Source organism: Lissotriton helveticus, chromosome 1_1, assembly GCF_964261635.1.
Source record: "Lissotriton helveticus chromosome 1_1, aLisHel1.1, whole genome shotgun sequence".
Classification (NCBI taxonomy): Eukaryota; Metazoa; Chordata; class Amphibia; order Caudata; family Salamandridae; genus Lissotriton; species Lissotriton helveticus.
This window is the reverse complement of record NC_136057.1, coordinates 983,344,030-983,371,746: the sequence shown is the minus strand read 5'-3', so window position 1 is coordinate 983,371,746 and position 27,717 is coordinate 983,344,030. Positions and strand designations below refer to the sequence as shown.

Below are 27,717 nucleotides of genomic sequence, written 5' to 3'. Positions count from 1 at the left end.
TTAGTCATATACGTGCTCCGAAATGAATTATAAAAATTGCAAATGTAAAACGAATGTAAATACATATTGACTATATCAGATACGGTTTCGCTTAAATCGCGCAAGATATTAATTTCGTGCAAAATTATAATTTCGTACTTAAATGAGTTCCTAGCGAACAATTGTATTGTGGCTAATTAGCTATACGCAGTTTGCAAGCACATTTGGGTTGCTTTTGTTTTTGTTTGAATTAAATAAATAATGAAGCTTGTTGTCCTTCATCCTAGATCCCAAGGTATCAGACCTATCATTTACTTAGACAATATTCTTTTAATGTGCCAAAACTCATATACCCTCCTATCACAAGTGCACTTTACTTGTTCCCTCCTTTCAGATCAGGGTTTTCTCACAAACACAGAAAAATCAATCCTAATTCCTTCAACTCTGATGGAATTCTTAGAATTTCTGAGAAATGTATCCAGTGCAAACCTTCACTTACACCTGGCAAAAGTTAAGGCCATCAAATCAGAGATTCTTCAGACTCTTCAGAGTTCTTCCATTTCTCTCAGATCGCTGGCGAGAATTGTGAGTCTTCTGTCTTCCCCCAAATAGGCTATTTTTCTGGGTTCCCTCCCTTATCGAGCCTCAAAAGATTGACGATTCGCCGTTTGCGTAGGGATCTTGCTTACTGCGACTCCATCAGTATGGATCCAGAATCTCAACTGAAGCTTCAATCGGGAATAAACCCTGATTGTGCATTAGAATCGGATGTAAGCTGGGCGGGTTTGTGTGCCCGATGTGGGCCAATCTCGACTGGGGTTACATGGTCTTACGAGGAGTTCAGATTGCATATAAATTGTTTGGAGGTGCTGGCAGGCTCCTTTACAATTTAACGCCTGGCAAAAAACAGAGTATATTGCTCCATTCCTCTCCGTATGGACAACTTTTCTGCAGTTCGCTACATTAATCATCTTGGAGGCACCAAATCCAAGCCTCTCTCAGAGCTTTGGGGAATTCTGCCTACTAAACAAGATTTCAGTTCACACAGAATATTTGCCAGGAGATCTCAACACCATAGCCAATTGGCATTCTCATTAATTTCGCAACTAAAGTGATTGGAAGCTCCATCCTTTGGTATTCAGGTCTTTGCTTCGCAAATGGGGACCTTACCAAATAGATCGTTTCATGACCAGACCAATTTCTAAACTTCCCCAATTCTTCAGCTGCTGCCCTAATTCCCTAACTTTGGCCTGAGATGAATTCTTATCAGACTGGTCCCAAACGATCAACTACGCTTTTCCTCCTTTTCTTATAACCAACAGGGTCGTGGCTCAAGTCAGATAACAGCAAGCAACTTTAGTAATAATAGTTCTCTTCTGGCAGTCACAGATATGGTTTCCTTCTTTCCTGGAATTAGCAATCAACTTCCCAGTCCTTTACCTTTTTTTCTCACCTTCCCCTGGACTCATCAGGCATTTGGACTTGTCTGCAAAACTTACTAAGCTATTATGTCTAATATAATTCAAAAGTCTGCGTGACGTTAAAGCATTAAATAATTATGTTCATCAGTTTAGTCCCACAGGCTTTCTTTTCACAGTGCCAAACACACAAAAACAAATGAAACTACAATGTTTTACCCTTATTTTCCCGATAAATCCAGACTTTGTGTTTGAAAATGTTTTAAAGTGTATGGAAAAAAACACAATTGATCTCAGAATGTCCTCAGAATCCCAACTCCTGGTTGCTTTCAGAAAATCCCATAATTCTGTTTCTTTCCCTAGTCTTGCTAGTTGGGTCAAGTCGGTCATGTCCCTGGCAATAATTTATATTTCCATCTTTGGTGCTTACTCTTCCAAGGGAGTCATTTCCTCCAAATCCTTCTAGGTCAGTTCCCATCTAGAGGACATTCTGAGATCAGCTGATTGGTCTAATGATAATGTTTTTGACATTTTATTGTAAACCTGTACATAGTACATTCTATTGTAATTAACATGCTTCAAACAGGCATAATAGGAGCCTCCAGTTTTGCAATAATTTGTGAAGGAAAGTCTTCATTTTATTAAAAGACATGAAGGAAAGTATTATCCAACCTTAACACTGTATTAACTTGGTGTTTTCCTGCCCTGACAGTTACTCCTGCTCCACAACCTTCATCCACCTAAGAACACCCTAGCATGTGAAACCTTCAGATGCTGCTTTTTCTGGCATGTCCTATCCTTCTCAGTTTCCGGTTCTCACTTTGGGACTCAGATTAACAGACTTTTGCCAAGTACTGTTTACATTTACATTAGTGTTTACCATTGTGTAATCTTCTTTTCCTTTGTTTTCTAATTATCCTTAACTTCTCACTAAAGAGAAGAGAACTATTCTCAGTCAAAATATATGTTCTAGGTAATGCTGTTATCCTACTGCCTGTTAATAGTACTATGTTTTGTCTCCCTTTGGATAGTTGTTTCCAAGCCTCATGGGGTTTCTAGTTTTACAGTTTTCATGGCAGCTGCCATTGAAATAAATGCAAGATTAGAAAAGCATAATACTCACCTATGTGTCTTTTATAAAACTAAGACTTTCCTTCATAAATTACTAGGAAAATCTACATTGTCTGGGCTATCCGTCCTGTTCAATGGTAATGCAAAGATCTTGGATTTGTCACTTGACCTCAAGGTACTAAGAAGCAGATCATTTGCTACCTGCTGCTGGGCATGTAAATTGAGATTGATGAACTTGTGCTATGAGGGCACCTTATTTCCATAGTACCTATTGATGGCATGGTGGGACCATTGGCAATAAAGAGTTTTTAGTATGCCCAGGTCAAGTCATTGAAGGCCCCACCTCCCCCTACTTCCAAGGTTTTGGACTTCCCTAAAGAACCTCAGACATTGCTAGGCCATTTATTGGTGTGAGGGGCTGTAGGGGGCAGATAACAACTCTTCACTCTTTACTGCAAGAAGTCAACCAGCCTTGACCAGGTGGGCCATGTATGAAGTGGCCTGAGATCCTAGAAGGAGAATCACAGTGGATCGATTAGCCTATTGCAATTCTCCAAATACTGAATGCAGTATATCAACTGATGCACGTTAAAGATGCATCAGAAGCCAGAAGCTGCGTTACATCAATCTTCTCAGACAAGAGAAACATTGAGAAGTATTCACGTTGTGGAGTGCACTCTGCTCTGCAAGCTACACTGTTTCATTTGCTCTTAGAATGTCTGTGGGTGCATAGAATTTGGTGCAAAGCAATTGATAAAATAAACCACATTTTAGTCTGTATGCTTCCATTTGATAGAGGATACAGTTTTAATAATATTGATCTGTGGTCAAAGCGCAAGTGTCTTTGAAAATATGTTGTCCCATCTGTTGCAGTTAGTTAGATTATGTTCAAAATGTGAATCCCCCTACCACATACCTTCATAAACGTCTAATGCATCCTGCTACTTAGATAAATGCATGGCTAATGTCTCAGGAACTTAAAAGGGAAGATCAATTGTGCAGTCATGTTCATTGTCACTTGTATTTTAACCCACTTGCCTAACATGCCTCCTCATCGATTTTCTTAGATTTTCACATCGTCTTCACATTATTAGACCACTCATTGCCTTGAATGCCAGTAACTACTTCTTTAATTGGTATAAAACTCCGTAAACCACACTCATTCTTGCATGTAATACTTGTCTTTTATCTTTCCTAACTTGCCTATGCAATTAATTCTTAAAATGCAACAATGTGATTAAAAATCAACATTTTTATTGTCAGCATGTACTCTGGAGTTTCATATTTGTGCTTCCAGTACAATATGTGTTTTATATCATTGAAATATTAGCTTTATAAGCCTCGATTTCTTCCCTCACTTTTCCCTCTCTCTCTGGTTCAGGCAAACTATTAAATACTTAAAGCCCTTCGGTGAAACAACATTGCCAAAGTGCTGCATCTTGACAAACATCAGTAAACCATCCTGTACGCACTACTCTACTACAGGCCTTTGCAACAATCAGTAATCACTGATTTCTAGTACAGTAGCACTAGAAAGCAAGTCGCTAGCTCAAACAGCTGACATATTATACACTCATGGTCACACCAACAACACAAGCACAGCACAGTCTGGTGCCAGATAAGGTGCTCAACTGTCAACATATTCTAAGTTCAAGTGGTTCGCAATCAACACTCACAGTTGCTATTTTTAACATAATAAATGGGCTTTAATTCTACTGATATACTGGAATCTGCACCAATCATTCTTGACTCCTGCTGACAATTTGATCTTCTATTCCTTTTCTTTCCTTTTTTGCAAAGCACTATGGCTATACCAGATTCTTTTCGTTTGATCCCATGGACAGATACAGAAGTGTCCCAGCCTCAGAAAACTTTTTTCTTTAATACCAAGACTGTCAGGTAGATGTGGATTCAGGTGCCAGGCAGTATCAGATATCAGCCTACTGCTTTCTCCTGACGGCTCAGGACGGCACTGCTGTGTACTGGTTCCTTTCTCACTATCCACTACTTTAAAAAAATCAGGAGTGGGTCAAACCATCATATAATCTGATATAACAGTGTCTGAAATCATTACCTTAGACCTTGGAGAAAGTTGGGTATTTCTTCAACTCTGCAGCATTAATCTACACAATATAGTGGCATTCTGGAATATACTTTAGTCTCCATCCTCCAGGTCTTGCAAGCCTCAAACAATGAATAAATACTGATAACATGTATTAAGGTTGCACATAAAATGTTACCTAGCATTCACCAGAAAGTACAAAAAATTGCATGGGAACATGTACAAATTCATGTGAGCTGGATATTCTACTTCTGTAAGGTTTTGCAGGAGTAATTTGTGACAATGATAAAAACTATTTCAACAAAAAGGAGGGAGGACTAGGAGCCAATAAAGGTCCAGTACCCAGGCTCTAAAATTGTTAATATAACAAACTAGGAAAGGAATGTAAGGTGGGACGGTGAAGAAGGGTTACTTCTTGGTGCCTTCATACATACCGGGAGAGGTCATGCTTCATCATCAGGCGTGCTCCTCGGTTGGCCGGTGCTGCAATGCCTTACGGGCCCCACAGAGGGTCGCTTCAGTGGTGATCTTTTAATTGGTTTGGCCTATGATGAGAAAAATGTATGTAAGTGCATCAAGAGTATGTGGGGTGGAGTGAATGTGTGTTGTTATGTGAGGGAAGTTACAAAAGGCTAAGAGATACCTAGGTAAAGTTTAATATGGTGGCTTTCTTGGCATGGTTAAAAAAAAAACATGATAAGGTTAGGGCTACTGGAGGCTGATAATGTACCCCAGTAGTCTGAAACAGTGAGCATGGTCAGGTCGACATGTTTCGCATCTGATGGACCAAAAGGATCCACAACGCTTCTTCAGGACCTAAAAGAAAGGCTTTATATAGCTCGCCCCTACACCTAACACATGTTGTGTAGCATAGGCATTCCCCTAAAAGATACCTGATTAAAGGAGAGTAAAAAACTAACCTAAAAGACAAATGTAAGAAATACAAAATAAACAATATAAAATGCGCAATTCATTTGGATGTATGGATCAATGCGTCGCCTTGATTGCTTGTCCAACATGCTCAATAGTGGTGTCTCCCAAGGTAGATATGCACATGCTCATCGTGGTGCTAATCAGTCGCCACAAGGTAAGAAAATGGAAGAAAACATCCTGGTATGCATAATGGTTTGACAGGTAAGTAGACATACGTGAGACACACTAAAGGTGGGAGTAACTTGCATATTTCCATGTAGTGTGATCACGCAGAATTACCTAAGAATTCCACAAGATTATGATTGAATTATGCAACAAGAGTAAATTCTGCATTGAGCACTATTTCATAGTGCAAAAATGTCCCCAAAATACACCCAAAATGGATGTGAGGATTCATTTTGCACTATGAAATAGTGCTAAATGCAACAGAACACTAATAGAGAGTGCAATTGGCTGCTAAATTTGCTCTTGGGGTAGGATTTTTCCCAGTATACTACCAGCATTTAGAGCTATTTACTAAGCAGAAAATGCATTCTTGCATCTATTTTGAATGCTAAGACACCACTAAATACAGCAGGGCACAAATCTCGAGCACAGGCAGCTGCTCACACTTGCTAAATGGGCTGTCGCAATAGGATTTTTTCCCCCAAATTGCTCTTAATTACACGATCAAGAGTAATCATGTAATCATCGGTAATTCCATATCAAAGAGTAGCACAGAGTAGCACAGAATTATCAAAATTACTCAGATTACTCCAGGATACTCAAACCCAGGCCTAATAAAATCCTGACAAATCAGGGACTTCAGATTTATTTCCTAGTGATATGTGTACATTTCTACAATTCAGATATTTCATTTTGTGATGATGTGGAATCACATTAGGCCACATTTTATATTCAAATGAATTCATAATCTCACCACCCTTCATGCCCCACTATCTTAAGAAATGTCCCATTTTTTTAACCTCACTAGATTATAGTAAATTGAGCCTTTTTTTCTATTCTAATTGGAATCAGAATTCTTTCCCCAAATCCTCAAAAAGAGTCTACTCTAAAAAGGCAGTTTTTGAACATCACTGTGCTGAGTTTGAGAGCTTTAGGTGTTATATTTATTCTCCCAAAGGTAATACTTCTAGTGGATTTTCCTAGCTCTATTCACTAGGCATCAAGCTAACCTTTTTTTGCAGGTCATACCCCTATAGATTAGAGAGCCATGAGACGCTAGTATCAGATTCTCCAGTGTGTCAGAAAGCTTATTCCCTCTTGAATACAGGAACAGATTCCAGGTAAAAGCCTCAAATCTGCAAGAAACCCTATTACTTTAATTATTTTAGGCATCTCTTGATATTGAAATGTGATTGCCAATAAGTTCAAGGGCAAAAACTCTGACCGAGAGATAGTCCCAACTTGGTTGATTTTCAGTAGCTTGGCTATTTTTTCAGCCGATAGTGGTGCCATCGACTACAAATATTAGCTATTTCAGGAAGATTCCCTGTTTCTCAGAGAACTTCATGTCTAGGTTCAGTTTGTTTGGGGCCAGACCTTCTTATCTGTAAATGTTGCAAATTAAGATGCTAATCACACAATCATGAAAGTCTTCTTTCTGGCACCATTCTCATTCTGGGAATGCACATTAAAAACAAAACTTGCATTATCAAGATCTATGGTGAGATTCCTACTCAGAGTACACTGGATGCTTTCTTTTTTTTTACCTTTTTTGAAGACTTATCCTGACCTTGCAAATATATAATGGTAACATTTTCACACTTCATGGATCATAACGCCACCATGTATTTTGCTTCTGAATACTGTGCATGTTCCATAATGTACAATTGTTCATATGTTCTGTTGAAATGGTTGGAACAAACAGTTCAAACTCTTTTCTTTTGTGTTGCTATGAAATGAAATGAAAATGGCATCTTTTCTCTTTATTTGCTAATGATTCAAACAACTTTGCACAAAAGTTGTGATTATGAATGGAAGCAATTAAAATACTTGGAGCTTTTCTTCAATGTGTTTGTTTGAGTTTCTTTACACAAATAGTGAACTTTATTAGTTTATCCCATGATTCATCTTACTTTAGGGTAAAATAAATGTGTCTCTTGGCGGTGTTTGCATGACTGCATGACAGAGTTTTCACTGTGGATTTTTTCTTTGCATCAAACATATTCAGCTCCTAAATATGCACTTGTGCCATTTAAAAATGAAAAGCACACATCATATATGCTTCAATTTCTGCTCTCAGAAACATCCATCATTACTACTTGTGCTTACCATATTACAATTAATTACATTTGTTGTATATATATATATATATATATATATATATATATATATATATATATATATATATATATATATATTCATCACACGTTGCCCTGAGGTAAGAACAAGCCAGCAGCAGAGTAGCTTACACCACGAATTTATTTGCAACAGCTTGCTCAGTCCAGAGTTTAAATTGACATTCCAACGCGTTTCAAAGTCTAACGACTCCTTCTTCGGGGGAAAGCATAGTGAAACAGAACAGCATTTCCCCAAGCCTTTAAACGCATGCGCTGATAATTACATTAACACCCAAGTGGATTCCATGAAGGCATGCTGGTGCTTGTAGTTTTGATAACAGGCTCACTATTCACCCAGTGGGGTCCGTTTTCAAAATGCCAGTAAAACAAATCCATAAAACACCCCAGTGGGCCCCCAGGCCGCGGCTGCTGTGACTTTCATTATTCAATCTGCTGCACCTTTGCATCGACGTGAAGTTTCTTTCCGTCGAGAGGCCCCACCGGCAGGCAGTGGCAAGTTCTTTGCGTCCGGACCACCGCATTTAAATTCATCACACGTTGCCCTGAGGTAAGAACAAGCCAGCAGCAGAGTAGCTTACACCACAAATTTATTTGCAACAGTTTGCTCAGTCTGTAATGTTGGGCGTAGTGAGGCCTTCAGGAGGCCATGTACAGAACCTGGTCGCTTGCGCAGGGGCAGATCGCGCACCATGAACGACTCAGGCACACTCAGCGTGGTAGTCGGAAGTGACGTGCACGAGCGCCCGTCCTCCTTTTATTTAACCCCGCAGGCCACGCCTGGCCTGCGGATGTAGGGGTGCGTGTGCGTGCATCAACTAGAGCGTTGCAGTATTACATCCCTATCCAACTATATAAATGTTTTCAGCGGCTGGACAGTGGGTACATCAAACTTAGAGTTCAAACAATATGCCTCTGTACTTGCATGTCCCTTGGTGGTGGCTTCAGGGTCTCAGCGAACAGGCATAGTCCTTTAACTTCGGACTCGGCGGTGGGTTAGGCCGCAGATTGTACCTCTGAATGTTGCCCCGGCCACATTCCATACTTTGGGGTGTGCTTCTGATGGTATTCGATACTGTAGGGGACACACATTCCGGCTCGGATCTCTCCATCTGACTCCCTGGTGTTGAGTTGTCCTCCTCCTCCTGTACCATAGCCATGGGCGGTTTGCTGTTTTCATCCACGGTCTGCGGATGTTGTCTCGGCCCGGGAGGTACCACTTTGAACCAGGAGGTGTTTCTCGATACTTCTTCTTCACCCTTCCTTGCGGTGACCATGGTGCCTTTCGTGGCGGTTATCGTCCAGGTGCCTGGCTCATAGCGAGTTTGGAACTTTCCCCCAGGGTGTCTGTTTCGTATAATGACTCTGGCCCCCTGGCTTAGGTGTCTTGGCCGGGCTCTCCGGCGTCGGCTGGCTCGCTGGTTGCTTTGCCGTCTCCGTTCCTGTGTATCGTTTGTATTGGTCCTGTCAGGTGTCTACCCCAGGACAGTGGGAAGGAGGTCTCTGCGTTGTCCTTGGAACATGAGGGTCCACAGGCTCCTCTGGGTGGTGCAGTGGGGGGTCCCCCGGTATTCCCGTAAGAAGTCGTGCATTCTCTCTTCAGGGTCGGCTTGTTCTACCACCGCTATCCGGAACACCTTATTAAGGGTCCGCATAAATCTCTCAACGTCCCCATTAGCCTGGGGCCACTGAGGTGTGATCCGTCGAAGTAGAATGCCCCTGGCCTTGAGAAACGTGGCAAACTCGGTCCCCTGGAATGGCGGACCATTATCACTCCGTATTTCAGCAGGGTATCCGAACATAGAGAATATCTTTTCCAGTGCCGGCCCTACATGTGTGAACGCAGTGGAGGTGACTCTCTCTACCAGAGGGTATTTGGAGTAAGAATCGATGGCCACCAACGTGTGTGCTTCCCCCAGGAAACTGCCAAAGTCGATGGTGACATTGGTCCACGGGGCTGTGCAGGCTTCCTCCGTGATGATTGGAGCGGGTCTCTCAGGATCGCTTGTCAACTGGCAGGACATGCAGTTCTTCACGTACTCCTCCACCATAACTTCCAGCTCGGGGAACCACACCTTCTCCCTCATGCGCGCCTTCATTTTCGTCGTGCCTTGGTGACCACCGTGGGCGAGTTGCGTGGCCCGGTGTCTTAAGCTCTGTGGTATCATTAGTCGTGACCCTCTGAGTAACACCCCTTCTTCCGTGGCACTTAGCTCGTGCCTGTTGCGCAAGATCTTCGTGAGCGCTTCTTTATCTTCGGCCGTCCAGGAGTTGGGTGGTCATAGGTAATCAGCCCAGGAACCATTTGGAACTGCCTGAAGCGACCTCATGTAGACGTTGTCAGCAGTGGCCGCCTCCTTGATTTCCTCTATCGTCATGCATTGTGGGCATGAGGTGAGGGCAACCCATCGAGCGTACTCCTCGCAGTCGTCATCCACAGGTTCTGGCTCCTGTGGTGAGGGGTGACGTGACAGGTAGTCAGCGGGATTTTTGGCCCCTGGGCGATATACCACCTCCATCTCGAGTTGAATCACCCATCGTTCAATGCGAGGTGGTGGGTGTGGGGCAGTTCCCTTGAAGAGGGGCACCAGGGGCTGGTGGTCAGTGACCATGACGAAGGAGTGTCCTTGCAGATATAAGTGAAAGTGGCTGCAGGCCCACTTGATAGCGAGAGCCTCTCTCTCTATCTGGGCGTATCTCGTCTCAGTTGGGGTCAAGGCCTTGCTGGCGAATGCCAATGCTGTCCATTGTCCGGTTCATGTTCTTGGGTGAGGACAGCGCCTAGGCCTACCGGACTGGCGTCGACGATTACCTCTGTGCGTTTTGCGGGGTCAAAGTAAGAGAGTGTAGCCTTCTCCAGGAGAGCATCCTTGATTCCCTGGAATGCGTAGTCTTCTTTCGGGCCCCACTGCCACGTGGCCTCCATTTTGGTCAGTGCTCGGAGGGGTTCGCTTCGAGTGGCTAGGCCCGGTATGAATCGGCCACAGTAGGTGGCCATCCCGAGGAAGCTTCTCACCTCCGTCGGGGATTTTGGCGCTGGAGCATCCTTTATGGATTTGGACTTCCTTGGGTCGATCTGAATTCCCTCCTGGTTGAAGACATAACCGAAGAACTCAATAGAAGGTTGGAAAAATTGACATTTGTCATTGTGGAGCGTTGCCCCGTAGGTGCTCAGTCTCTTCAGGACATCCCGGAGGTGCTTATAGTGTTCTGACGCGGTGGCGGAGTGTATCAGAATGTCATCGCTGACATTTATCACCCCCGGCAATCCAGACAAGAGTTCTCTGATCGTGTTCTGGAACACCTCTGCCGCTGAAGAGATGCCAAAGTTTAAGCGCTTGTAGCGCCGGAGGCCAAGATGAGTGCTAAAGGTGGTAATGAACCGGCTCTCCTCTGCTAGTGGTAATTGATGGTATCCAGCGTTGAGATCAATTTTAGAAAACCACTTTGACCCGTTTACATCGGCCACAATGTCATCCATGGTGGGGGTCAGATGCCTCTCCCTCCGGGTGGCTGTATTTGGTAGCCGCATGTCTATGCACAGGCGGATTTCGCCCGGCTGCTTTGGCTTCTCTACAATGACCATGGGCGAGACCCATGGGGTGGGTCCTGTTACTTTCTCTATGACACCTAGGCCCTCTAGTTTCTCCAGTTCTTTTTCCACTAGTGGGCGAAGGTGGAAGGGTATCCAGCGGTGGCGCAACGCTGTGGGAGCGACGGATTTGTCAATGTGAAGTTTGATAGGTTCGCATTTTATGCACCCCAGGCCTCTGAAGAGTTCAGGAAATCGTTCTAATAGCTCATCCACTTGGTGTGCTCTGATGCGATTGGCAAATGCTATCAGTTTCAAGTCCTCCGCTGTGTGACTACTCAGCACAGTGTCAGCCTCTCGGTCAATTATGTGGACCGTCGCTGTAATTTCGGACTCATCAGCCTGGATGGGTATTATGATTTTTCCCTTGAGGGGTAGCGGTGTGTCTGCTCCGCAGGCGAAAATCCTTGTCTTAGAGGGTAGCACCTCGGGCCGTGGGCGTAGCTTGTTAAATGTTTGCAGCCCCAAGACATTAACGGTGGCGCCCGTATCAATGACTGCATTCACCTCGTTGTTTCCCATCTGTACAATGCAGGTTGGTTGGGGCCGTCGTCGTCGCTTGAGCTCCCGTGTAAAGGAAATGGCGTACGCCTCTTCATCCTCCGACTTCGAGTCATCGTACACCGTGGGTAGGTGTTTTTCCGCCTTCGCCAGGGGTGGGTCGTTCAGTGACAGTTGGCGAACGACCTTGGAGGGCGTCCATGACCTCTTAGAGTTCTTGGGCTGGTTCTTCCTGCGGCAGACCGATGCGAAATGGTTTGGGATTCCACAGCTCGCACATGTTTGCCCCTGGGCCGGGCAGTCCTTGGCCGCGTGGGGCTCGTGGCCGCAATATCCGCAGCGGGCTTGGGGCGGATCTCTTCTGGGTCCTCTCTGTGGCGGACCACGTGATCGGGGCCGCACGGCATCTGCGCGTTCTACCTTAATGGTTTCGGTTTTGACTGGGGGTTTGTGTAAGGCCTGTTCCATAGCCGTGGCTCTGACGTTCGAGAGCTCGTGAGATCTGGCCAGGATGAGAATGTCTTCCAGTGAAATCCCTGGTTTGCGTAGGATCAGCCCCCTCAGAGTCTTGTCTCGGCACCCCTGAATGATCTGTCTTCTTATGGCCCTTGGTTGATCCTCGTCGGTGGAACTGGCTAGTTCTCTGACACGGGTGTGAAATTGGTCCATCGACTCACCCTCCCGTTGACGTGCTTGCCCCAACTTGAATACTTCAAAGTCCACATTCAGCTGGGGATCAAAATGACCGTTAAGGGCGGCAACAGCCGCGTCATAGCTGTCTGCCGCACCCGTATTGGGTAGGTGTTTGAACAGTCTAAAAATCTCGTCCCCAGCGTAGTGAAGTAGTAATGACCTCTTCACCGCATTGTCCGTCTCCCTCGTGACCACGAAGTAGTTCTCCAGCCTCTCGAGCCATATCTTCCACCGCGGCGAGGCCGTGGATGGGTCTACCGCCTCACTGAATGGTGGCAGCACCCCTGCTGCGGCGTGCTGAAAAGGGATGTTAATGACGGGTGCAGGTGGATCACCGTCCCCCATGATAATGGAGTTTCTACGTGTAGATGAAGTTTACCGGGAGTCTGTTCTGCCCCTCACTAGTCGAGATGTTGTGTGTCTCCGCCTGTGTTTCACCCCTTGTCTGGCCTTTCTGCGGCGCCGTGCGGTAGCAGTGCGGCCTACCTCAGTCCTGCCACGCGGTCAGCATGCTGCCAGCGATGTGGTGGGCGTGGTCCCCTCCAGGATTTCTCTCCGGCCGCCTGTCTGCCAATGGATCACCTCCCAAACCACCACAGGAGCCTCCAGGCCTGTCGTTGGCCAAAATACGCGGTGCACGCGAGATGCGTGAGGTATGGCAGGGTGACTTTTCCTCCAACCACGCGGGATGCGTGGGAGACGGCAGGTGCGGCACCGGCCGCGGGCCATGCAGGAAGCGGGACAACCCGGCACCCAGTCGCAGGCAGCGGGGCAGCCAAGGCAGCAGTGTCAGCGTCTCTCCCTCTCCCTCGTGTGCGGCCGCAGGGAGGACACCCGGGCAAAGGTGAGGAGAGCAGGGAAGGGCGGGCCGGCGCCGTGGAGGCAGGCACGCAGCCAGGAGACACGCGGTAGACACCGCGGAAGGGAGCGGACAGCTCCGACAGACCTCCGGTGAACGGGTGAGGGTTGGGCCCCCTCCGCTCATCGCCAATGTAATGTTGGGCGTGCTGAGGCCTTCAGGAGGCCATGTACAGAACGTAGTCGCTTGCGCAGGGGCAGATCGCGCACCATGAACGACTCAGGCGCACTCAGCGTGGTAGTCGGAAGTGACGTGCACGAGCACCCGTCCTCCTTTTATTTAACCCCGCAGGCCACGCCTGGCCTGCGGATGTAGGGGTGCCTGTGCGTGCATCAACTAGAGCGTTGCAGTATTACACAGTCCAGAGTTTAAATTGACATCCCAACGCGTTTCAAAGTCTTACGACTCCTTCTTCGGGGGAAAGCATAGTGAAACAGAACAGCATTGCCACAACCATTTAAACGCATGCGCTGATAATTACATGCCACACCCAGGTGGATTCCATGAAGGCATGCTGGTCCTTGTAATTCTGATAACAGGCTCATTATTCCCCCAGTGGGGTCCGTTTTCAAAACGCCAGTAAAACAAATCCATAAAACACCCCATTAGGAACTGCAAGTACCAGAATGCCTGGAAGACCAGAAGGCATAGAGGTATGAACGCCCACGGAGACGGGGACTTATGAACGCCCACTCGGGCAAGAACTTGAAGTGTATAAAGCAGGATCCCTATAGGCAGCCGTAACAAGTGTCTGCCAGTGAGCAAGGAAAGATGGATTTCCGAAACGCGTTTGGCTCAAGATGCTCCATGAAATAAGAAGCAGTGTGTTTGCTGAATTCTGCAATTAAAAGGAGTTACTCTCATGCGAGTGGCGTTCTCTTCTTGTGGCAAAACTTTGTTGGATTTTAGCCTAACCGCAAGAATGCCCCGCTGCAGATTCGCGGCCCTGCAGCACTATCGACAGAAGAGCTGAGAGGGCATGAGAGTCCGATATTGCAGGTGATCGAATACAGCGCAAGCAGTGTTTTCTGCTTTCAGGAACCCACATGGGCAAAAAATAAATTTTAATTTGCACGAATCATGGCACCAACCACTGTGTTTTAATAATAAGGAACTGCAAGTACCAGAATACCCAGAAGACCAGAAGGCATTGCAGGAAAGTTCTCTTCTTGTGGCAAAACTTTGTTGGCTATATATATATATATATATATATATATATATATATATATATATATATATATATATATATATATTACCTACTGGCGGTCGCCAGTAGGTATATATAGTTAGGATTTTTTCTCTATGGGTTTTTTGAAAATTCTATGTCTAATAACTTTGGCGTTTGTGGACGGAATTGGCTGAAATTTTCAGGAAAATGGCACATTTTGTTTTTGAGCAGCCCCTGAAAATTGGGGGGGGGTTCGTCCAGGGGGGGTCGAGAAAAAAGGGGGGTCCCAAAACGTGTTTTTAACATTGAGTTTTCCATAGGGCGGTTGGCCTCACTTTTAGCCCGAACGGCTGAATGGATTTGCACGAAACTTGGCAAAATTGTAGGGACTGGTAGCCCGATGTGCCTTTTGTAGGTCTCAATATATGTGCTACAGTGGATTTTGAGAAATTAACGTTTAAAAAAAGATATATATCTGTAACAGCGGACCGGGCAGCGCTCCAGGACGCGTACTTTTCGCGCAACGGAGCTTTGTGAAGCGAAGCTGATTGGTTCTCCGGCGTCTGTCAACATTCCAAACAGTCCGTAGCGGCCGCCATCTTGTCTCTCGGTAGGATCGAGAGACAAGAGGAGGCCAAAGCGAAGGGGCAAATGACCATAAGGGGGAATAGTAGATCCTCGCTGACCCCCTAGGTTTGATGTGGAGGTTTTAAAAGGGCCCCGCGGGGCAAAAAATAATAATAATAATAATAATCGAACGGCTGAATGGATTTGCACGAAACTTGGCAAAATTGTAGGGACTGGTAGCCCGATGTGCCTTTGCTAGGTCTCAATATATGTGCTTCAGTGGATTTTGAGAAATTAACGTTCAAAAAAAGATATATATCTGTAACAGCGCACCGCTTCGCGTACTTTTTGCGTTACGGAGCTTTGCGAAGCGAAGCTGATTGGCTCTCCGGTGTCTGTAAACATTCCAAACAGTACGTAGCGGCCGCCATCTTGTCTCTCGGTAGGATCGAGAGACAAGAGGAGGCCAAAGCGAAGGGGCAAATGACCATAAGGGGGCATAGTAGATCCTTGCTGACCCCCTAGGTTTGATGTGGAGGTTTTAAAAGGGCCCGCGGGGCAAAAAAAAAAAATAATAATAATAATCGAACGGCTGAATGGATTTGCACGAAACTTGGTAAAATATTAGGGACTGGTAGCCCGATGTGCCTTTGCTAGGTCTCAATATATGTGCTTCAGTGCATTTTGAGAAATTAACGTTCAAAAACAAGATATATATCTGTAACAGCGCTCCGCTTCGCGGAGATAAAATTATATCTGTATTACCTAGCTGTTGCTAACACCAGTTAGCGACGGCTAGTAGGAGATAGCGACCATCTTGGGCCCCACTTTGCATGTGAGTGATATTTATCACTAATGACATGCAAAGTGGGCATGCCAAGATGTTAGCGACTGGAAACAGTCGCTAACATCGCTATCTCCTATTATCAACTTTTGGAAATATTCGAGATAAGCGCGAATATCTCCAAAAAGTAACAGCTGCCCTGAGCAGTTCTTAGCCATGTTATCCAATGGGAGGTGGATAACATGGCTAAGAGCATTAGCTCGGTAATGCATGAATATCGCTGAGTTTTCAGCGATATTAATGCATTGCGGTCGTTTTTTATCGTATTTGCGATAAACCTTGATAATAGCAAGGTTTATCTGCGATAATTTCTGACGGTAAAAAAATCTTTGCAATGCATCGTTAGGGATAAATATCGCTTAACTTTGGTAATATGCCCCAACGTCTGTTAACGTTCGATTCGAAGGAAATCAGGAAGTGTTGAAAAACATTGTCTGCGCCATCTTGTCTTTTTTCAAATGCCACACTTTTGTCGTGCACGGCAGCCATTTTAGATGCCTTGACCAGACCCACTCTGTGCACGCTGTCGATCCTTAGCATGGCTCCCCACCCTCGCAAGCATCTCACCCAGGCAGTGGTCACCCCCGCTCTCTGTCTTATGCATGGGTAATAAACCTCCCCCCATCTGCGCTGCTCTTCCCTGAGAATCACACCCTGTGCCCGCCCGACACCTCCCTTTCGCCCTATTCACTACCGCACCCTCTGACACTCCTTTTCCTCTGTGTCCGATTGTCCAGGCCGGTCCTAGGCTATCAGCTAGCCCTGTAGATGTAGTTTATGGCCACAGCTGTAAAGAATCACCCCTCTTCAAAGGAGTTATAGTAGATCAAGGCCCACACTCGATGAGATCCGTCACAGCAGAAGCGTTGCTATTATCTGAAAACCATCCTGTATTGTGATTGGGGAGGGGACCGAGCGTGAAGCGGAAGATTCCAGGGATGACTCTTTGTACATCAAAGTTTTTACAATTATGTGTCACATTAAAAATATATAGCACTCCGACAAAGTAGTAAGATTATAAAACTTTAATAATTTATAAATATATACAAGAAAACAAAAATAGTAATAACATATAAACATTTTTAGGGAAAAACAACGAAGTAGCGGTCGGCTGTGCGAATAGTCCCAACGCAGCACAACGTCCAGATTTCCGGCGTGGGGCGTCGCGGGGGGTGGGTCATCAGTAGCAAACTGTTGTGCGAATAGTTCCAAGGCAGCAGAACGCGCCGAAATCTAGATGACACGAAAGTGATGTCTAGTAAGTTGCCACCCAGCAAATAACGGCGTGGGGCGTCGCGGGGGGTGGGTCATCAGTAGCAAACTGTTGTGCGAATAGTTCCAAGGCAGCAGAACGATGGCACCAAGGTGATGTCCAGTAAGTTGCCGCACTGGTTTTGGTATCCTACAATGCTGCTCCGAATAACGGCGTGGGGCGCCCCGGGGGAGGCGGCGTGAACGGGCCTCTCCAGGTGGAGTGTCATCTGTTGTAGTGGGGCGCCCCTTTACCGTTTCAGTTGCCATTCCGTCCGTTTTTGGTCCACTGTGTCAAAAGCCGCAATTCAGCTGAGTTGCGCCCACTCTTGCGGTGCAGCGATAGGCGGCTGTCACAGGACTCTCAAAATGGCGGCAGGCTCTTTCCTTTTTGGGCCTGGTCCACTGAAATGGCCCTGGGACACCTTGGAAATCGGACGCTTGTCTGCTAGGTCTTGGACCCCATTCTCGAAAGCGTCCCCTCCGCCTTGAGAATTCATCAAAAGTTTTGGGGGCTCCGACTCCTGCAGGCTTCTGGTGGGGAGCGGCTGCCATGATTGCTCGCGGAATGACCACGACGGAGCTACGAGATGGTGGTGCTCTCATGCTGACGCCAGTTTAGTCTGAAACATCCAGAAACAAGGTGGGGCTTTCATCGTTTGGGAAAAAAAAAAAGTTTTCATCCAATGAAAAGTGTTGTTTTTAGGTCATATGATCAAGCCTTCCATCATTAGGAAACCAAAAGTAAAATGAACCAATGAAAAGTTTTATAAACAAGTCACATGACCTGTTATGCGGCATCGGGTATAAAATGCGGAGAAAATACGTTGGTACGTGAGGCGGCGTCAGTAGCGGACCGATGTGCGAATAGGCCGAAGGCAATACAACGCGCCAAGATCCGGATGGCACCGAGGTGGTGTCCAGCAAGTTGCAGCACTGGTGTGGCCATCCTACAATGCTGAAAGTCGGCGTGGGGCGCCCCGTTGGCCTGTGAGTTTGCGTCAGTAGCGGACCGATGTGCGAATAGGCCGAAGGCAGCACAACGCGCCAAGATCCGGATGGCACCGAGGTGGTGTCTAGTAAGTTGCCGCACTGGTGTGGCCATCCAACAATGCTGAAAGTCGGCGTGGGGCGCCCCGTTGGCCTGTGAGATGGCGTCAGTAGCGGACCGATGTGCGAATAGGCCGAAGGCAGCACAACGCGCCAAGATCCGGATGGCACCGAGGTGGTGTCTAGTAAGTTGTCGCACTTCTGTGGCCATCCTACAATGTTGAAAGTCGGCGTGGGGCGCCCCGTTGGCCTGTGAGATGGCGTCAGTAGCGGACCGATGTGCGAATGGGGCCAAAGGCAGCGCAACAATATTTTCTGACTGACACCACAAGGCGCTGAGATGCCAAGATCCGGATGGCACCGAGGTGATGTCTAAGTTGCGGACTGATGTGCGAATGGGGCCAAAGGCAGCGTAACAATATTTTTTGTATGGAAGATACCACTAGGCGTTGAGATGCCAAGATTCGGATGGCACCGAGGTGATGTCTAGCAAGTTGCTGTACTGGTGTGGTCATCCTACAATGCTGAAACTCGGCGTGGGTCGCCCCATTAGCCTGTGAGATGGCGTCAGTAGCGGACCGATGTGCGAATAGGCCGAAGGCAGCACAACGCGCCAAGATCCGGATGTCACCGTGGTGGTTTCATAGTTGAGAGGCACTTCATCTGCAGTGGGGCGCCGAGATCCGGATGGCACCGAGGTGATGTCTAGCAAGTTGCTGTACTGGTGTGGTCATTCTACAATGCTGAAAGTCGGCGTGGGGCGCCCCATTAGCCTGTGAGATGGCGTCAGTAGCGGACTGATGTGCGAATGGGGCCAAAGGCAGCGCAACAATATTTTCTGAAGAGAAGACACCAAAAGGTGCTGACATTCCAAGATCCGGATGGCACCGAGGTGGTGTCTAGCAAGCTATGCAGTTGAGTTGTGTGCGCACTTGCGGCGAATAGGTCGAAGGCAGCATAACAATGTTTTTTGAATAGAAGACACCACAAGGCGTTGAGATTCGGTTACCACCGAGGTGATGTCTAGCAAGTTGCCGCACTGGTGTGGCCATCCTACAATACTGCTCCGAATAACGGCGTGGGGTGCCCGTAGGGGGGGGAGCCAGCGTGAATGGGCCTTCCTAGGTGGAGGCTCGTCTGCTGTAGTGGGGCGCCCCTTTACCGTTTCAGTTGCCATTCAGCTGAGTTTCGGCTGCTCTTGATGCTACAGCGACAGGCGGCTGCAAGAGGACTCTCAAAATGGCGGCCTGTTCTTTGGATTTGGGCCTGGTCCACTAAAATGGCCCTGGGACACCTTAGAACTCGGACGCTCGATTTTTTTTCCTTTCCTGTACATGCAAAAAAAGGTAAATGCCCGGTACGTTACACGCTTCATCTGCCACGATGAACTCTCCAGAGGAACCGAAAAAATATATAGTTGTGGTAACTATACCATGCATCGTCATATGGAGAGGTGGCACCAATTAATTATAGTGCTGCATAAAAGAGAGATTTGGAGGAGAACCCCTGACCTGCTAGTACATTCATCAAAGAAGTGGCACTGAGAGCTTCAGAGGCAAGGGAAACGGTCCCAAATATTTAGAAGAACTTTGGAAAGATTAAAATGACATGTTTAGATTGTGGCAAATTAATTTCATGTGGACAGATGAGTGTTACTCTAATAAATACAGCATATGAACATCATCATAGTCGATGGTTGGTAGAGACATTTTGACTATATCCTGGACCTGCCCGTCCTCGCCCAAAATGGCGCCGGAATAAATGGGACTCGTAACTCCTTGTTGTGTACTGGTTGCAGAACCTTGAAATCACGAGATACGTATGCAGTTTTGAAGCACATGGCGGGCGGGGACGAGAATTGATTGACTATTTCGACATCCCTATTGATATTAAGTTCTGATGTGTTATTGATTACTGTACTGTTGAAAGTTCGAATTAACGTCACCCATGGTACTTGCCCGCAAATGTATATCTAGATAATTTTATTGTAACTGGCCCTGTCGTATTTTAATTATAAAATGTACGTCCACCGATTCCGTAACTGTTAGACACCTTAGTTCTTGCAACCTAATGGCCCGCCCGTTACGTTCCTCTACAGTGTAAATGTCTATTCATCATATACGATTACAGTTTGCTCTGTGGCAGGCCCACGTGGTTATAGGCTCGTATTTGTATAATGAAATTTTCACAATAAAGGTTTTTAAAAGAAAACATGGTAGTAGTATATACATTGGTAAAGTTTTTAATAATAGTGACTGTTTTAGAATCATTAAAAGGCAAGTGAAATAAAGCAGACCAATTACATGAAGGGTAAAAGGTATAATACGAAGGAACGCAGTAAAGATAAATGGTCAAGGGCTGTTGTGTTTTCTATTCCTGCAACATAAAGTGATCGATAAGAATCTCATATTCAGGCGTATCGGCGACTAAGACAGCAGGTCGACCCTCTTTTGCTCAACGGCTCCGTCATGGGACGAAGAAACGCTCTTTTTCTCGAAAAAAGAATATATTTTACTTGCAGGACAGTTGTAAAATTTCCGGGAAAGTACATTAGCCTGGAACATTATAACATATATTTAAGAAAAAATAATGTTCGGAAGTAATGAAAAGCGTAATTTTTAGGTCATATGACCAAGCCTTTCATCATTACAATAAGAAAAGTAAAATGAACCAATGAAAAGTTTTATTAACAAGTCACATGACTTGTTATGCTTACGTTACGCGCTGCGCGCCCCGGATGACTTCCGGATGCGCTAACGCGGCGCGTCATATGACGCATTACGCGACAACGCAGGTACAGAATATAGTCAAAATGTCTCCACCAACCAGCGGTCGGAACACAACCCCTTTCAGCAGGCTAAATAGTTCTGTTAAATGACAACAGAAGGGACAGGCAACAAGAACCATCAGTCAAAGAGGGGAGGGCTAGTTCTTCTCTACCGGGTTACATTGGGGCGCTACCGGAACTGATCGAATTGGTAGTCTACAGTGTTTCTGGATGTTTCAGACTGAAGCTGGGGTTAGCATGAGAGCAGCACCATTTCGTAGCTCCGTCGTGGTCATTCCGCAACCAATCATGGCAGCCGTTCTTTATCGTTATTTTGGGCGGGGTGGGTGGCGGAGCCGAGCTGTTTTGCAGCCATCATTGTGTGGAGTTCAGTTCATCTCACTAGTTTTGTATTTGTCATGAGGGGTTGTTCCTAATGTTTCTATTTTAGCGAGGTCAAAAAGAGATCCCATTAGTGGCCTACTGATTTTGCTCGATTCCTTTTCTTTTTTTTTTACACGATTTTTCGTTATCTGCAAAGACTAAACAGAGTATTGCGACTCTGTGTTTGTTTGTAAATAGAGAATGAACCAAAGAGAACTAATTCTAAAACAGTAAATACTTGGATAACAATCAATCAAATGGAGAGAGAAGCAGGCACGACGGATTACAACGGGGGCAAAGGCCTGCGTTAACTACCTTTCAGTATCTGCAAAGAGAGAGTACTCCTAATAGAAATGAGGGGGGGGGGGGCACCATTCAAAGCAGATCAGTGTGCATAAACACGAAAATGTTTTCACTTACCACGTACTTGACATTCGACAGCTTATGATATTTGCTATTAAAAAACCATTGAAATTCACTGAAAAAACCATAGGTTATAGACCATATATAGTTAGGAATTAGCATTTACAAAACCTTGAAAATTCACTGAAAAAACCATAAGTTATAGACCATATATAGTTAGGAATTAGCATTTAAAAAACCTTATTTTACTCACACAAAACCATTGAAATTCCATATATAGTTAGTTGCACTAACTATATATCGCGCACCCGCAATCCACTGCTGATCATGTCACATATTACATCATTCATGACATGGTCAGTGACATCACTGATGACATCACTGATGACATCTCAAATGACATCACTGATGACATCACTGATGACATCTCATTTGACATCATTCTTGTGCTAATACGATAAACCTCTTCAGACTCTAATATAACCTTAGATACACTCAGTGTATACAGACACTCACACACTGCCACTCATCCATGGAGTTACTCACACACCCAGTCAGTCATGCAAAGAAACAATCTCACCTCCATTTCTTCAACTATACAGTTAAACACACCTTACTTATTGAAACATATACTAACACATATTTACTCTCTTATACAATCCCTGATACAAGTTCACAATGATCGATACAACCACTCACTCATTCAGTGGCTCTCATGCACAGTTATTTATATATGCCAACTCTCACATGTACTGTGTTTTACATATGTACTTACTATGACATGTAGCATTGAGATATCCATTCACTCATCAATACACTCATGCACACAGTCAACTGCCCATGTAGCTGTTTCCACATGCACTCTTGAACTCATACACCTAGTGAATAAACTGCTCACACATCTATGCATAGAGTCACACACCTTCCAGCCACCCCCACACAAACTCAATCTCCCATAGAAATACTTGGGCAACCAATTAATAACACATATAGCCTCTCGTATAGCTAATGATCAACACATGCAGCAGTTTACAGAACAACAGACATAATGATGCACAAATTAAGACAGTTTAGTCACTAACCCATGCATTCAGTGAGACACATTTAATCACTCACTCATACAGTCAGTCACGCACCTACTAAATCCTTCATCCAGACACTTATACATCCACTCATTCTTCAATATGTAAGACATATTTTAACTTTACAGAAACATACAGTCACTGGATGTTGTCATCAGTGATGTCATCAGTGATGTCATTTGAGATGTCATCAGTGATGTCATCAGTGATGTCACTGACCATGTCATGAATGATGTAATATGTGACATGATCAGCAGTGGATTGCGGGTGCGCGATATATAGTTAGTGCAACTAACTATATATGGAATTTCAATGGTTTTGTGTGAGTAAAATAAGGTTTTTTAAATGCTAATTCCTAACTATATATGGTCTATAACCTATGGTTTTTTCAGTGAATATATATATATATGTGTGTGTGTGTATATATATTTTTTTTCCAGGAAATACGCTTGTGGGGAGTCAGGCGCACAAAACAAGATGGCCACCTCCCGCTAATCTCTGTGATGCTTCTTTTTATTGACGATTAAATAAACTAAATACAGCGTGTGTTACCTGTGGTTTTTATGCATCTGGGAGCTTGGTGTGGACAATACTTTCTGGCAATACCGTTGCTGAGTATCGTTTTGCAGTCTTGGAGGCACTTCTTTCATCACACCTCTCACTGGGCTCTCATGTAAGGCACTGCTGAATTTCATGTCAGGAGGGTGGAGTTGCTCCTAGGAAAGGGCATGGCTGAGGCCTAAACCACTCCCACAGCTGGTTTTAGCTGCTGCACAGTTTATTACTGCAGTAACTTTCATTAATACTTAACTCTATTTTCAAATAACATTACGCTTTACTGTAATATAATTTATTTATTAATATGGAAAGGAAGAATATCCAAGTTATAAAATAAAAGCAAACATAGTCACAAGTCATTACTATTAGGGGCAAGTCATTTACAGTAGCCATATCAATGGTGCCTATTAGTTCATGTGTTAAATCATGTGAATGCCTGCCCTTAACTAAGCCCTTCTGATCATTGTGAATGTTCTATAGGGTCAATTGGGTCTTTCTTCAAGAAGTAATTCAACGCTTTAACTAAGGCCATACTTTCTTATCAGCAGTTAAATCATTGTATATAAACCCTGCTGCCCGAGTCCTGGTAAATGATACTCTTTCATCCCAGATTACAATAGGCAGGGGCACCAGATAGAGGTGCCCCCTTTCACCATTACTTTTTAACCTGTATATTGAGCCGCTTGCCATTAAACTAAGGGAGTGTAAGGATATTACTCCATTCACATGCAATGGATGGGTCAAGAAAATAAGCCTTTATGCGGATGTCCTAATAATTTTTACGGGACACCTTCAAGACGCTATAGTAGCTCTTTGGGACACCTTAAAAAGCTTTGGGGAAGTATTGGGGTATGCAGTTAACCCAGTCAAAACAGAGGTTGTGCAGTGGAACACACACTTCAACTGTGATCAGATCCGACATAGCATTAGGTATCTGAGGATAGAGGTAGTTCAGAAACTCGAATTATTACCAAAGGTGAACTTTGACAAAGTAATATCTAAAGTTAGGGCACAATTGCAGAAATGGGATTCACTACCCCTATCCTTTCTAGGAAAGTCGAACCTGCTAAAAATTGTAACCTTGCCGAAATATACGTTCTTATTTAATTGAATTCCTTTGGAGTTCAAGAAGGACTGGATAACTAAGGCACAAGGTCTCTTCACTAGTTTTATCTGGGCTAAAAAAAGACCCCGAATAGCTTGGCGAAAGCTTAGGGCAAAAAAGGAATATGAAGGGATTACTAGTCCAGATCTCCTGCAATACCAGAGGGCGTTTCATTTAAAGATTTTCAGGCAGCTATTGGGCGATACCACCTCTTTTACACCATTATTCCATGCATTGACCTTAAATTTTCAGTCCCAATCCAGGTTCTTTCTCTTTAAATTTGGAGACTCGAAATTTTTTTAAAAAGGGAAACTAAAAATCCTACTAGCGGCTTGTGAAGTTTGGCATCAAATAAGAGTGATACTACGAATCCTCTATTATTGCTCTTATGCCCCAATATGGAACTCACTGGGACACCAGCTTGCCTACAAGACGCTCTTGCAGTTCCAATCTAAGCAATGAAAAGGATTGAGAGATGGGGGGGATTGCTAGAGGGATCGGAAATAATATCATGGCAAAAACAGGAGGATATAACTGATGGGGCTGTCTCCAATGCAAATTTTACCAATTATCAAGTTGGGCCAAATCATTAACAAAAGGAAGGAATGGCATTGAACTTTTTTAACGCAAAGTTGTTACTACCTCTTTGGGGCGGAAAGAAATCGCCGAATGGTATTGGATGCTAGTTCAACCCCACGAGGACTCTCAGCCATGGCTTAAATCAATTTGGAGGAAGGAGCTGCCATGCTACGATCTTGATACTTTATGGCAAGTATCTCTGTCTTTTTTATGGCAAAATGTTAAGTCGATTCATAAAAGGGGGTGGTGATGGACAGAGCATCTGAATTAAGCAGAAAACTCCTACCCAGTCAAAAGATCAGGGCTTGATCCATCACCGTTTTTTAGCTCTTTGCACCATCCCAGTTCAGCTTGTTTCCTTTCCAGTAAATAATTGGCTTGGTAGTTTGGTCTCCCCTGTTCCCATGATGCACTGGGCCAGGGTCAGTCTAATTTGCATGTAGCCAGGTTCTGAACTGGGATGGTGCAGTGAGCTAAAAAACGGTGATGGATCAAGCCCTGATCTTTTGACTGGGTAGGAGTGTTCTGCTTAATTCAGATACTCTGTCCATCGCCACCCCCTTTTGAATCGTTTTGGCCACCACAAGTGTGGAAGGGTATGCTCAGATGTGAGTCCCTTGCTCACTGCACCATCAGGATTCAAGCAAGCCGGGCCGAAGACGGCTGTAATGCCAGAAACCGGTCCCCGGAAGCTTGTTTCCTTTCCAGTAAAGAATTGGCTTGGTAGTTTGGTCTACCCTGTTCCCATGATGCACTGGGCCAGGGTCAGACTAATTTGCATGTAGCCAGGTTCTGAACTGGGATGGTGCAGTGAGCTAAAAAACGGTGATGGATCAAGCCCTGATCTTTTGACTGGGTAGGAGTGTTCTGCTTAATTCAGATACTCTGTCCATCGCCACCCCCTTTTAAAATGTTACGTCTGCACCTCTATGGAAAAACCATTTATTTACTATTCATAAAGCGTATTGGACCCCACGAAGGCTATCCAAAATTGGTTCCAAAGGAGCGAAGTGCCTAAAGTGCGGGGAAGTTGAAGCAGATGAAGTACATGTTTTGGCAGTGCCCTTCCATCCAAACCTTCTGGGGAAAAGTAGGTGAGACAATTTCCAGCATTATGGGGTATGATGCCAAGGTGAGACTTCCACAGGCAATGTTTGGTGTGACCTCAGTTGAGGATGTAACAATTAATGTATCTAAAACACCACAAAATTCTTTTATTTTTGTTAATTCATTGCCGCGTAGGGAGTTGTGTATCAAGTGGATTTTGCCTATTCCCCCTGTTGAGTGTGAATGGCTTAACTCGATATATAAGTTTGAAAAATTGGATAGGACAACACGCAACATAAAAAACCAAAAATTTGGAATGTATGGGATGATTGGTGCAGAAGTAGGCGAATGTAAAAATAAATAATTACTGCCTAAAGTATTGTTTTTAATTTATCTTCTAAGGTAGCAATCCTCTTTTCTTTTTCTTCTTTCTTTTTTTGCTTCCTTTTTTTTTCTTTCTAGTTAAGGATTTACTCCTATGATTATGTGATAGCTATACAGGCCAGGAAGTCCAAAATGGTTTGGACTGAAAGTCCTGGTGTGGATTTTCCGTATGTCCTGTTATAATGGAGAAAGAGATTTGGAAGGAGGGAGAGAAGAGAGGAGTAAAAGGTTGGACCAATTTGAGGGTCCGAGTTGTCCAGTACATCCCCTCTGTAAAAGGAGTGATCAGATTCTCTCATATATTGGCATAGCCGAAATCTGGAAGTTAAAACCTTCCTCTCTTGTCGTTCCCTCCCCTTTTTTGCATCTCCAATCTATTGTGGCTAAATACAAATGAGGACAAACAAAAAAAAACAGCAAACATAGTACTTCTCCTCCAACAGTTAAGTAAAAAATGTGGATTCCAATGAGCCTTCTTCATCCACATTACTGGAAGAATTACAAGCAGTTCATTTTAAAACAGATACTTTTGCATCAGAAATTAAAAACATATACAAAGACATGGCTAGTTTTTCTATGAAAGTATCTGACAATCGAATAAAAATGCCAGATGACAAATCAAAAATTGACAGTCTGATGCCTGTCACAGCAAAGATATTGCCAATGAGTAACATTACTTGATTTAGAAAATTGGAATTGACAATACAACTTGCCTATCTTTAATTTACCAGAAGATGTAAGAGGCAATGATTGCATGTTGTATTTGGAAAATTATAATCAGGTCTTTTACATTTAAAATTCCTAGAAACGTTGAGATTGACAAGGCACACAGAATTCCTTCAGATTGTAATTCAAGTCATAAAAAACCTCGTCAAATCATCTTTAAAGTTCTGTGCCATAATCATCTAGTGATGATATGGAAAGCAGCAAGAGAGAATCCGTCTTTAATGGTTCATAGTAATAAAATATTTATCCATCAAGACTTCGCCAAGGAGACTATTAAATTCTGCAAAGAGTTCACTGATTTTAGGCTAGCTATGGTTTTAAAAATAGCCTTTTGACCCGTCTACTTTGAGAATATAGAAATAGGGTTTTTCCATATACTTTCAGCGTCCTGGTGATCTCCGTGTCTTCTTGGATCACCATTGACCACTCTCCAT

The 27,717-nt window shown here is 44.5% G+C and overlaps 1 long non-coding RNA gene across 1 annotated transcript in view; it reads right to left on the bottom strand.

Annotated features, from left to right (window-relative positions):
• Positions 1 to 27,717, bottom strand: part of LOC144771596 (uncharacterized) — a 288,041-nt gene that overhangs the window by 42,082 nt on the left and 218,242 nt on the right. Inside the window, exon 2 of the long non-coding RNA XR_013599381.1 lies at positions 4,965 to 5,075. This is a non-coding gene — a long non-coding RNA (uncharacterized LOC144771596). The remainder of the gene's footprint in view (positions 1 to 4,964; positions 5,076 to 27,717) is intronic.